The sequence below is a fragment of the Artemia franciscana genome, chromosome 14 (genome assembly GCF_032884065.1).
Source record: "Artemia franciscana chromosome 14, ASM3288406v1, whole genome shotgun sequence".
Lineage (NCBI taxonomy): Eukaryota > Metazoa > Arthropoda > Branchiopoda > Anostraca > Artemiidae > Artemia > Artemia franciscana.
This window is the reverse complement of record NC_088876.1, coordinates 7988747-8002590: the sequence shown is the minus strand read 5'-3', so window position 1 is coordinate 8002590 and position 13844 is coordinate 7988747.

The window sequence follows — 13844 nt, the reverse complement described above, 5'->3', positions numbered from 1 at the left end:
TTCACTCTAGCATAATCTAAAATTTCCGTTAAGCTTTGCGGACTAGTGCTATGCTCTGCGTTGTGCTATGCTAAATTATGCTATGCTCTTACGGACATATATTTGTCCATAACGTAAGTATTAAAGGTAAATGATACGGCACTAGTCCCTTAAAGTCGAAATCGGTGGTGCTGATCTCTGTTTCAAGGCCCTTTGGCCTGAAATTGCAAGGGGGCAGCCATCTTGTACTTTCGCACACCCTCCCTGCCTACCTTCCCCCTGGTACCCATTTAGCTGGGTCGACTCTGGCTGAGCTTAGAGAGTTACGCCATCGACCCCTATCAACAAACCAAATAACCGGCCACACAAAGGTTTCGAACTCTCGCCCTTCAGACAAGGATTCCAAATTTAGCGTGACAACCACTCGGCTATGAAGGCTCTGGAAAACAAAAACTAACGTAAGCATTGCCAAGTAGACTCGAGCTAGGAAGCTTTTGTTTCGAAGAAAACAATACAGCAGCATCAAAATGGAATGTCTCGCTGAACAATTAATAAACACAAAATAAACTAATTAAGTTATCCTAAAACGCCTTTCAGGCTTGATTAAAGCTTGAATCTGCATTTCCGCTCCAATTCTAATTTTTTTATAGTTTGCTTATGAAAATCGGTGTGATTTTAGACAATGATTATGAAGTTCCACTTTAGCTTAGTAGGAAAAGACTTGTTCAAGTATATAAGTTTTTAGTTAATATACCTTAAACCTTTTAGCATAGACCTTACCTTTACCATAGACCTAAACCTTTTAGTATAGTTAGCTACTTAATGCACCTCTTTGATGGATTTGATCTTATATTCAGATTTGAATCCCTTATTTTTGATGAAATTGCACTTCGATGCACTACTCCGGACGACCAGTTCGGGTTCAAAAAGCACTCAGGACGGGAACACGTTCACAGTGTTCTTGCAAATCTTCTTATTGATGCAGATAAAAATGGTGATCTTCTCGTCTTTGGAGCACTTGATGTTAGTAGAGCCTTCGATTCTGGCATCCATGGCCATATCCTGCTCAAAGCCCTTCAGTGAGGTGTTTCCTCTTGCATCCTTTCCCCTGTTTACAGTACGTACAACAAGCTCTTGGCTGTCCTCCTGACCCCCTCTCAGTCCGGCACTTTTCCTTCTAAAGAAATGCTGAGTGGCAAGAAAGGCGTACGTCAAGGTGGCAAAACTTCACCATCACTGTTTAATAACGCTATTTTCGAAGCACAGCAAGTAATAAAGCCGTCGTGTTTTTTCCGTGGGATTAATCTTTCGCTGATGACATTCTTCATGTTTCTCGTTCGATATCTTTATTTCAACAAAATTACGACTCACTTGCAGCAGCATAAAAACAGATCGGACTTTCCTTCAACGAATCTAAAACAGAACTTCTTTTCTTCAATGGTTCAAAAAATGAGCTTTCAATTAACCTCTCCGTTAAAATTGGCGACACTCTGATTAAGCCTTGTGAGTCCCTTACGTATCTTGGCCTTCCTATTTCTTCTACATTGAAGGACACACGCTCAGCACTGACAAACCACCTCTGTTCCCGTCTACGAGCGTCTTACGGATTACTTGTTGCCAATAAGTATTGTTTCAACCGTCCTCTCCTTGCCCGGCTATACAATGTTTTTACTACCTCCCCTCCCATCTGCTTGCTCTGGTTCCCTTCTGGAAAATATTCACAGCTACCGAAAAGAAAGCCATTTGCAGCGCATTTTACAGATATGCTAAGTTTCTCCTGCGTCTCCCTTTGTGGTACAGCAATGGCGACATCTCCAGGAAATATAAGGTTACCAACCCTTCCATGGCGATAGAGAGAAGAATCTCCAAATTCAGTACCAATGTTTTAAGAGCCAACCATCCTTGGACTAGTGTTATTTTATAATATTTGTAGTGGAAGTGTATTTAAATTTTTGTGCTTTTCTTTCTTTTTCTTTTATATACTCCGTCTTTTCCGTTTTTGACGGGTAATAAATTAATAATAATAGTGGATCCTAATTTTGACGTATCCTTAGTAATATCCTAAGTTTTAATATCGGATAAAATGATATTTTATTTTCTGAAAACAGTAACAGAAGCGATGACCGCCGAATTCAACTTTACATCAAAAATAGGAGAAAACTCAACAATCAAATAAAATGTTGCAAAGATACTTGTCACAAGGGAAATGAAGTAAGGCATATCATATAAGACAAATTCAAAGCACAAAAAAAAAATATTTTTAAAGGGGAGTTTGTGGCTCTACCCAGCAGGAAAATTTCAGAAGAAAGAAATAAAACATTTTTTAATTTTAATTAAGACTTGATCCAGCTTAGGGGCTGGATATTTTACCATAGATAAAGAGGGATATTATAGTCGGTGGTTGGCGTTAACCCCCCCCCCGGAGAAAATACCCTCCTGTAAAAAATAAGGCTTTCCAAATTCGAGAATTTTATTTGAGTTTTTTTTTTTTTTTGATAGGGGAAAGGAATTTTGGTACTTGTGTATTATAAGCCACTCGCTCAAGTTTCCCGGCATTATTTGAAAAACATTAGAAATTAAAGAAAAAAAAATCAGCTGAATGTAGGGAGGATCTATTAAACATAAAATGAACAGAAATCATTCAGTGCATGTGGGGGGATGGCCTCTTCTTTCGTAAATCACTCATTACTTTAAAGTTAGACTTGTTGTCCCAAATCTTTAAAGCAACTCCTGAACCACAAGTGCTGTTTAACTAGAATAAAAAGTTTTTACAAAAGTACTAAAAACTTCACTTATTTTAACTTATTACTTTCAGTTGAAAAGAGATATTTTTTTTTTATTTAATAATGTTCAAAAGATAAAAAATTTGCGTTGGTACGGTTATTATGCAGATACTACCCTTGTCTATAGCAAAAAAATCAGGTAGCAAAGCTTAAGAATTTTCAGTTTTGAAGGCTGAAAATTTTCAGTTTTGAAGGCTGAAAATTTTCAGTTTTGAAGGCTGGTTGTTTGGCTAACGTGAAGCTATATAATAAAAATTCAGGAAAAATGAGGTTAAATGCTGTTGATAGTATTTCTAGGGAATCCAGGCCCTTCAGTTTTATTTCTGAGGGGAATGCTAGAAACCTTATGGCAATCTTAAAATAAAAATAAACTGAGAGGCAAGAAGACACAACAAGGACCAAGGCAACAAGTTAGGGGACAAAATTATTTTCCAAAGTTATCCATTTAATAAGAAATCCCAAGAAAGGGGGAAATCCGCAAGAAAGAAACCCGGCCAGAGTGATGGGCGGTCAAATTGAATTGAAGCCTTATAAACTGAACTAGGTTTTGCTCATTTGAGTAAGGGAAAATAACCCCTTCTGTTATAGCAGAGCTACAAAAAAATAGCTAACGTTTTCCCCTGGAAAACTCCCCCCCTCGTGGAAAATAAAGTTTCCAAATTTGAGGTTTTTTTTAGTTTCGTTGAAAAGTACAAAGGAACGGGAAAAAGGGGAATTTACATACCGAAAGTATCTTAAAAACTTAGAAAAAAAACGCGAATTCATTTTTATTGAAAAGACTTCCATATAAACTTCTGCAATTTTTGACAGTAACGGCGCCAAATTAAAAAAAAAAATTGAAGAAGAAAAAAACATAGGCGAACAATCATCAAAATTAAGCTAAAATATATGGCATAAAAAAGTTTAAGAAGTTTTTGCTATCCTTTGAATGGATAGCTGGCTTTAGGAACCAATAAATTCCTATTTTTTAAGTTTTTACGGACGAAAGCGTTGTCATATTCTACAAGTTGTTTTTCTTACCTTTCAAGTGTAAAACTACCACAAATCACCATTAAGAAATAAATGAAACCCAAAACTAATAGAAATTACAATAGATAACCTAGTAAACTCAAAACGAGCAAAAAGTAAAAGGAGCATGGCTGAAAACACCCATGTCTTCTCAAGGCCAGAATATAATTTACACTTTACTAAAAAAAAAAACAAATTACCGTGTATTGGCAGTTTGATATTCATGTTCTGATATTTATTCCTTATAGTCTTAATACTTCTTTATTTTTAAATTCAAAAAAGTGAAAACTTTAAAATTTATTTGTTTTCAGTAAAGTACAAATTATGCTCTGGTATTGAGGGGAAGTGGGGTTTGTCAGCCCTACTCATGTTAATTTTTGCTTGTTGTGAGCTTGAATCGGTTATTTATTGTAATTCCTGTTCATTTTGCGTTTGCTTTATTGATTGATGGTGATTTGTGGTAGTTTTATGCTTGGAAAATTATTTGAATTTATTTCTTCTCATTTTTGGCTTAACGAGGTTCTTAACTATTCTTTGACAAACGTGTTTTGTAGAAAAAGTTTTTTGAATTAATTTCTGATCTTTTTTATTGACATAGTCTTTTTCATAGAAAAAGATATGTTATATCATTTTGTTGTTTTTGTTCTATTAGACCCCATGGTTTTTACTTTGAAGATTATTTGATTTTATTTCTCCTCATTTTTGGTTAAATGAGGCTCTTAACTTTTCTTTAAAAAACTTGTTCCGTATGTTTCCCATTAAAAAATACTATCTGTAAGTAATTGAATAAAATAAAAACAAGTTTTTCAACTGAAAGTAAGGAGCAACTTTAAACCTTAAAACGAACAGAAATTATTACGTATATGAAAGGGGTTGCCTCCCCCTCAAGACCTCGCTCTTTAGATTAAAGGTTTTTGTTTCTAGAATATTAGAACAAGGCTTATTGTTCTAGTAAAACGGACATTGTGTTTCAGGAATCGTTCTTAAAGAATTAGGACAAAAATTTAAATCTCTAGCGTAAAGAGCAAGGTCTTGTGGAGGGGGCAACTCCTGCCATATACATAATTTTTTTCTGTTTGTTTTAAGTTTTGATGTTGCTCCTTACTTCTAGTTGAAAAAACTTTTTTTTCAAATTTAATTTCTGACCGTTTTAAATAATGCCGTTGTTCTTGTAACTCTATGAAAATTCAGAAAAATCAAAACTGTTAACGTCTCGTGACGTTATCGCAAAACGTTACAAACAATCCAAACTGTCTTATGGCTTCCGGCCCCGTCATTTCACAAAAAATAATTTTTTGGGGGGTGGACATTTTTTTTGTCGAATTAAATTGCCAAACTAAGCTTATTTTTCAATGACAATACAAAAAAAAATCTAGAGGTGGGTAAAAGAACGTAGAAAATTGAAAACTAAAAGTAAAAAAATTGAAGTCACAAAGTGTGAAACAAAAATTCTAGTATTGAGATCTTTCAACCCCCGGAAACTTCCATTCCAATGGAAAATTCTCCCTGTAGAAAATCAATTCCTGGAAAGGTCCCCCTCCACTAAAAAATGTCAGTATATTTCCCAATAACAAATACTATATGTACAATTTGGCAAATTTAATAACTTGTGGCCCTTCCTCCGGGGCTCTGGGGTAACTCGTCATTCCCAAAGACATAGTTATTGGACCTTTCAACTATACTGAACAAGATGGATATATGAAAAATTTGGTCAGACGACTTTGGTAAAAAAGGGGGTGCGAGGGGAGCTAGTTGCCCTCCAATTTTTCGGCCACTTAAAGAGGGTAGTAGAGCAATTAATTTCTCTTCAAGTGGGTCTTTTCCTATCATCTAGGACTATTGATACGATACAATCACCTCTGGGAAGAGCAAAAAAAAATGAATGAACACGCATTCGGGATCTTTGTTTGGGCAAAAAGTCCAAATTTCCATATTTTTAGGTGAAAGATTAAAGCTTGAAAACTACATGCGGATTCTCTAATACAAAAACTCTGATGGTGTAATTTTTAATAGCATTCCTTGACTTTTAGGGGGAGTTTCCTCCTTTTTTCGAAAATCGAGCAAATTTTTTCAGGTTCGTAACTTTTGATGGGTAGTATTAAACATGATGAATTTTATATACTTGGAATCAGCGTAAAAGCCAATTCTTTTGATGTATTTATTGTTATCAAAATTCTGTATTTTGAGCATCGATTGTGCCAAGTTGCTCCGCTTTTCACTGGAACCGGGTGGCACGAGTGAAAATTTCGATATTTGTCGCTGTGTGTAGGTTTTCTGTATAGATAGATAGATAGATAAGTGTATTTCAAAAGCCCATGGGCCATATACACACAAAAATATAAATAAATAACAAACAAGCAAAGAAATTGTACAACAGTACAAATTACAAACACGCGCAAAAACAGAATACAACGCGAAAACGCCTAATCTAACAACAAAAGAAATTAATCATATAAACCTTTTCTTCTTGCTAAGGATTTATCTATATACCTCCCACTCGAAATATTGTGGTTGGGTTACTACTTTGCAGAATACCAGGAAGTATCAAATTAATCCCATGCCAATAATTTTCTCGTAAAACAAAAGCACCGGGCATTTCCTGAGAAAATTATCCAAGTCTTCATCCTCATCTTTAAAAAGGAGACAAACATACCGCCTATCAGGATTAATTATCTTTTTTTTTTGTCGAACATTTTTTGCCTGTTCTGGATTTGAAGACAGTTCGCCCTAAACTGAATCCAACGACGTATATTGAGAAAAGCAGGTTGTTATCTCTTTTAATTAACAAACTGTCAAGAAATGACAGCTTGTTATTTTCTTTAAACTCAATTGTGAATTTAATCTTTTTTTCAGGGCTATTTAAATGTTTAAGAGAAACATTTAAAGATTCAAATCTCTGCTTCCCAGCACAAACTACTTCATCCATGAATCTATCCTAAAAACAAGGGAAAAGTCGAGAATTGTGAATAGCGGACGTTTCAACAAAATCTGTGAAAAGGTTTGCTATAAAATTTTCCCCTAAAACAAAAGTAAAGGGTTTTATAAGCAGGTTTTTGGTTACAAGACCTAGGAGAATTAAAGCAGTAACAGCAAGCACTATGATGGAAGCAATATTTATTTTCATTCTGTTTTAATTTATTCAGCCGCTTCAATATTCTGAAGCAACTCTGTTTAGCTTCTGTGACGCTCAGTCATAGTAGCAACGATTGCATATGTAGATATCTGTTGGATTTAAATTTTATTTGATTTAAGGTTATTTCGTTTTATCTTTGTTTTTTTAGCGTTGAAGACGCCTTATTTGATATAGGCAAGTATACACATTGCTTTAGTTTTACATATTCCTTCTAATGGCCGTAGTCATGTTTGTTTTGTTCATCGTGAGATTTCTCTCGATTTTTGCTGATACACTTAGTTTCTTTAAGCTGAACATCCTCCTGATCATTTTCTTAACGTTTCTACTTGAGGCTCCTCCCTTAATGTTTTTAAAACATTGAAGACCTTTTACATGGACAAGATGTGACGTATAGTCATATATGTTACTTACAAGATATGAGGATATGACATGTATTGCTTTTTGACTTAGTACATCATCTCCCTCAGTATTCTCTGAAATTTCAGTCGTAATCGCAATTATAATAATGGTTAGAAGCAGTAATACTGGCAGTAATAGTCGCAAGTAGTAGTAGTTACAGTCAAGAACTTTCGCATTTGTAGTTGAAATTTGTCGCTCACACAGTCACGAGCAGCCGTAGTTGCTGTTGTAGTTGGTCACAGTTATAAGTAGAAGCGTTAGCATTTTAGTCGCATTTGAATCTGCATCCCATATAGTTACAGTAACAGTCATAAGTTGTCGCAGTCTCAAGTACCTGAGACTGCCACATAATTAATCAGATTTATTATCAATGCTGATTTCATTACACTTTTCAGACCACCATGCACATTAGAACTGCTTGAAATGTCGTTCTTTTCACTGTCATATTTATGCGTCACCTAAACTTGCTTTAATAAAATCAAGAGATGGCTTTGATGAGATAATCCTCTCGGGGTGTAAGTAGAATAAGCCTATTTAACTTGAGAAGTACAGGTTCCCTGGCACCCAGCCATAGCCTTTCTGAAGAGGATGTCATTGAATTTGTATTTCATCCGTATATTCACTTATTAAAATTAAATTTTTATGATCGGAGTCCATGTCAATAAACTCTCTGAATGAATGCAAAAATTAGATATTTTTCCTACGTACTCGAAGTCTCGAGGAATCAAAGAATGTCAACTTTAATGCACACAAAAATTGATAGCCTTTGTTCGATATCTTGTATATACATTGGTCGAGAGTTGATTAATTTCTTAGTTCTAATTAAAACATTAGTTGATAGTGTCTGTGTTATTTTTTTACTATTACAACATTGAATCGTTTCACACTATTGAACATTAATAGGTGGAGAAGGAGGGGAGTGGAGTAAAAATAAGAGCACCACATGTTGCAGCAGATAGCAGTGGGAAGACGACTAACTTTCAAATTGGACAAGAAATTTAGCCCTTCCCCCAATAATGTGGAGAAAAAAATTATTATTTATCCCATGCACCTTGACTATCCGGATATGGACTCCTCTTGCTCTCCCCCTTCCAGTAAAATGCCGGAGATTCACCCCTGCGTGCGGACACCTATATTCTCCGTCATTACCGATGCATTGTCTTTGGGAAATTTATTAGGTTTGCCTTTGAAGTGCCAAAGACTTGAAACGACAATTTACCTTAAATTACCTTAAATCGCAGCTTGGAACGATATAAGGATTATCCATCCTTGTGATGCTCCATGAGAAAAAAAAGAATTCGTTTGGTGTAGATTGTGGCTGTTAGATTAGACTCTTGTGGAGGACTCTGCAGCTTCCCAATTGTAAAGGAACTCCTGGCAGAGCCATTCCCTATCAAGGTGGGACTTGAACATGTCAATTGAAGTAGCAGAAACTGTTTCTTCAGAGAGCTGGTTCCACATATTGATGATTCTGGCTGAAGAAGTGGCTTCTATGTCTACTCGTGGAACGCTGCATGGAGAGCTTCAAAGAATGTCCTCTAGTACCAGAATGCAAGGGCTGTGAAAAGAGACCGGGAAGGGTATTTATAGAGAGGATTTTTTGGGTTAAAATAATGTCACCCCTCTTCCGTCGGTATGTCAGCGTTGGCAGCTTCAAACGACATAGTCTTTCTTCGTATGGAAATTTATTCATGTTGGTAACCATCTTAGTGGCACGACGCTGGACATCCTCAAGCAACTTCCTATCTTTTTTGAAGAAAGGGGCTGCCAATGACATTCCAACCTCCAGGCGTGGACGTACAAGCGCCTTATATAACTTCATAAGAACTCTAGGGTGTCGGCTGGAGATGGTTCTTTTTATGATACCGAGGGTTTTATTTGCAGAAGATGAAACAGACTTAGCATGGCTGCTAAACTTTAATTGGTGATCTACAATAACCCCAAGATCTCTTTCATCGGAAACAGCAGAAAGGAAGTTGTCTTGAAGGAAATACTTATGATGCTTGTTATTTTTGCCAAAATGAATTACATGGCATTTGTCAACATTGAAAGTCAGAAGCCACATGTTAGCCCATCTTACTAGACTATCAAGATCTGTTTGAATTGATTGCTGGTCAGAGGGAGTTGCCGCTTTTCCAACTAGTTTTGAGTCATCAGCGTAAAGGGTAATAAGATTTGAAAGAAGGGTGGGTAATTCGTTAATATAGAAGTTGAAAAGTGTTGGTCCAAGAATAGTGCCCTGGGGCACGCCACTTAATACAGTTGTGGGAGAAGAGAAATGAGGAGTTCCTTGCAATTCAAAAACTCTGACACTCTGTGATCTTTCAGAAAGGAAGCCCATAATCCACTGTACAACACCTTCGTTGACACCTGCAGCCCTCAATTTGATTATGAGGAATTCATGACAAACTTTGTCGAATGCTTTGGACAGATCAAGAAGAATCATGTCGACAGGAAAACCCTCATCAAGCAGTGTAGTCACTAATTCATATGTTTGGATAAGGTTAGTGTCCACAGATCTACCAGATCTGAAACCATGTTGTGATGTGGAAAGGATATTATTGACCTCAAGATGTTCAATTAGAGCTTTATTAACCAATCTCTCAAGCACCTTAACAACTGCAGAGGTGATGCTTATGGGACGGTAATTCTCTGCTGAGTCTCTTCACCCCTTTTTATGGATCGGGGTTATATAAGATGTTTTCCAATCATGCGGTAGTTCCCCATTTTGAAGAGATAACCGGAACAGCATGCACAGGGGGTAGCTGAGAGCTTTTCGACACTCCCTAAGAAGACGTGGATGAACACTGTCTGGTCCCTTTGACTTATTTACATCAAGCTTCTCAAGGCTATTGAAAACCATTAATTTACCTACTGACAGATCAGGCATAGGGAAAAGCACTTCATACAATGGAGGATCTGGTGAGGAGGTGCCTGAATTTTGGGTAAAGGCAGAAGCAAATTGTGCATTTAGAATGTCAGCCTTTTCTATTGGAGATGAGTGTAATACACTGTGGTCAACAAGGTCAGGAATAGTATGATGATTTGGGTTTTTAGAAGAGACATGTCTCCAAAAAGATTTTGGGTTTAACTTGATCTCAGAAGCCAAATTTTCCTCGTAGGCAGATTTCAGTTTTTTTTACAGAATCTGTTACACGATTCCGTACTGCCTTATAAAATGACAGGGTCTCCTGACTCCTCTTCTTCATATACCGTTTCCAAGCTCTAGATTTCTGGTTAATCAGCTTCTTAACTTCCTTGGTGAGGAAGGGAAGTGTTTTGGGCTGTTTCCTAAAAATAACCCTGGAATGTTTCTTTTCAAGAGCAAGAAGAGTTTTTTTGAAATTTAGCCACGACTCATTGATGTCACTGGTGATAAGCATTGACCAGTTTGCAGATGAAAGTTCCTGCTGTATTGCCTCATAGTCGGTGAAAGTCTGATGACGAAATTTAGGTTGAGGACGACTATTTAGGGACAACACAGACAGAATAACTAGGTGGTCACTACTAGCAATTGGCGGTAAATAATCATTACGAATGAGGGAATCAGTATCACGCAAAATGACAAGGTCTAACAGCGAGGGATTCTGATCAGCTCTATAGCGTGTAGGCTTATCGATAGTCTGATGAAGAAAATTATCTGATAGGCAAGATAGAAAAGGTGAGTCTCTACTATTAGATAATATGAAAAAAACTTCGTTTTCTTAAAGAGTTAAAGAGGCTGCGTCCCAAAGTCGAACCTTAAAACGTACAGGAATTAGAAGAGGCCCCCCAAACCCCCAGCTTTTAAAGACTCTTTTGTACAGGTTTTTTGTTTTTTTGCTAACCCCCCACTCTTGGCTTCGGAAAGGCCCTCTTTTAATTAACAAAAAATTGAAATGAATGAATAATGGAATAGCTTCGAAAAATGTTAAACACAAGAGGACAGGAGAACCATTGCGCCGAAACTAGTAATTAGTAACAATGAAGTCCCCCCACAAAAAAAAACCTGTACAAAAGAGTCTTTAAAAGCTGGGGGTTTGGGGGGCGGCAGCCCCCAACTGCCTCTTCTAATTCCTGTACGTTTTAAGGTTCGACTTTGGGACGCAGCCTCTTTAACTCTTTAAGAAAACGAAGTTTTTTTCATATTATTTCTGTACGTTTTTCTACAATCCATGGTGGATGTAATTTAATAATTCCTGTACCCCTCGTACAGGAATTAGGAGAGGAACTTGGGTGGCTGCCCCCCCCCCCGCTTTTAAATCATTGTATAAAATAGAAAAAAAATAGATAGAATGACCGAAATGTTTCTTTTGCTCATAAGAAACTAATATTCTGTTATCTCTCAATTGATAAGCTGTCCAGGTGTTATCAAAATTATACACTTTTATTTTGATGTTGTTAAAAAAAAACCACCCGTAAGGGACTTGAACCCTTGACCAGAGGATTAAAAGTCCCACGCTCTACCGACTGAGCTAATCACTTACATGTGTGTAAATACAACTTCTCAATAACTTTTATAAATTTCAAATTAACATGGGCTCTTATGGAGAGAAATGCGTTAATTAATAGCTAATGCGTGGTTTCTGCAAAAACGGGGAAGGAGTTATCGGATCGAGCTGAAATTTCGCGGATAATCTCCTGGGCCATAGGGGACCTTAACTTGTGAATTTCAGCCCGATAGGCCAACGTTAAAAGGGCGGGGGGGTGGGGGGGTCGAAACTTTCGGGGGGTTAAGATTTTCCTACGAAACTTTCAAGGGCACTTACTCGGAGAATTGCGCATCGAATGAGTCTTCGTACACCCAGATCTGATGTCGGATGTGACCTGTAGGCGTCTAGGAAAAAAAAGAAAATGAGTTTTAAGTGGCTATGCGTGGTTTCTGGAAAACAGGGAAGGAGTTATCGGATAAGCTCCTGGGCTCTAGGGGACCTTAACTTGTGAATTTGAGCCCGATCGGACAACGTTAAAGGGGGGCTGGGGTTGACGGGTCGAAACTTTCGGCCAGATTTTCCCCATGAAGGAAAAGTTGGAGGGGGATGAAATTTTGCAGGTTTCTTAGTTGGAGCTCGGGCTACGAAATGCATCCCTCCCCATCCCTCTGCGACCACTGGAACCGAAGATCGCTTAACATTGTCGTGTGTCGCCTCTTTATAGAGGCACGAGTGTGCCTCCTTGATGAAATATGTCCAGTTCCTTCAACCCACTCAATTGCAGGAAAATTAAAATCTCCAGTGATTATTAACTCAAATGAGCTAGGAAGGGATATTGAAGATGTCATTTCATCAATGACAGTTTTGAGGGCCAATTCACTATCTTCAAGGGAAGGAGCACTTGGACTTCGATAAACGCACCCAAGACGCAAATTTTTATTAGCAATGGAGATATCAAGCCATACACTTTCTATCAAAGATATATCAAGCATAGTAGGATTTACAACACTAACCTGGATACCATCTCTTACATAAACACCAACTCCTCTTCGACAATTTGAATGCTCCAAGTTGCTAAATAGTTGATATCCCGAGATCTGTAGGGATGTTTCAGTAACCGCCAAAAAACTATGTTTCGGTAACAATTCAACAAAACTCGCAATATCTGCTGCTTCCTCCCTAAGAAGCACTTCGGATTCTAGAAGCTTATTTGTCAGACAGTCAACATTGCTTGAAAGAACACGGAAAGTATTTTCAGAAAGGGGCTTCCGACTCGGGAAATTTGGCTGTTGAGACTCAGAGGTAATATCAGATATACTACTTGAAAAACTTGAATCCGCTGAATTCTGACATGACACGAGCGAATTATTAGATATAACATTTGAATTAACATTAGCAGAAATAGCTCTTAAATCGACATGGGAAACATTTGGAGAAGGATAAGATGAAGCTTCACAAGAAATATCAACTGACGATTTATCAAAACGAAGCACTGGGGAAACAAAACTATTTACATGAGGATGTGATGATATAACTAGGTTTCCATCGTGGATTGCTTTGGAGGGGACTGGGGTGGCGCTCCCCAACTGCGATGAGCAGCCTCGTTTTTTGGAACGATTTGGCCCTTGAAGATCATGAGGTTGGGCTCACCTGAGCTTATTCTTCTTTTCAACTCCTCAACTAAAGCCTTCCTCCTGTTTCTCTCTGTCTTGGATGCGTCACCACGAAATTGTATATCCTCGTGGAGCTCGCGGGAGTGGTTGATGATTGACCTTTTGATATCCAGGCTTGGGACAGTAAAAAGGACAGGAGGAGGGCGTGCAGATGGCAGAGAATTAGTAGGGATCGGAAGTCTTCTCACGTTATTGATGTGAACGTCTCTGAGCTTATACTTTTGATCAATATAAGACTTGATGAATAGTTGGTCGTACAATGTTAACATTGTAAACGCAACAATGTTAAGGGCTCTACGTTGTCTGTCCCTTTCTTTAGAAAAGTGGCGCTGGATCTCACTATCAAGATGCTGGGTAAGATTGGTTTTGATGCTTGTTGTCTCTTGAAGAACTACCGTCTGGACTTCGGAACGCATTTCAGAGAGTGAGCATTTTTCGGACACCCGGGTTTCCAGTG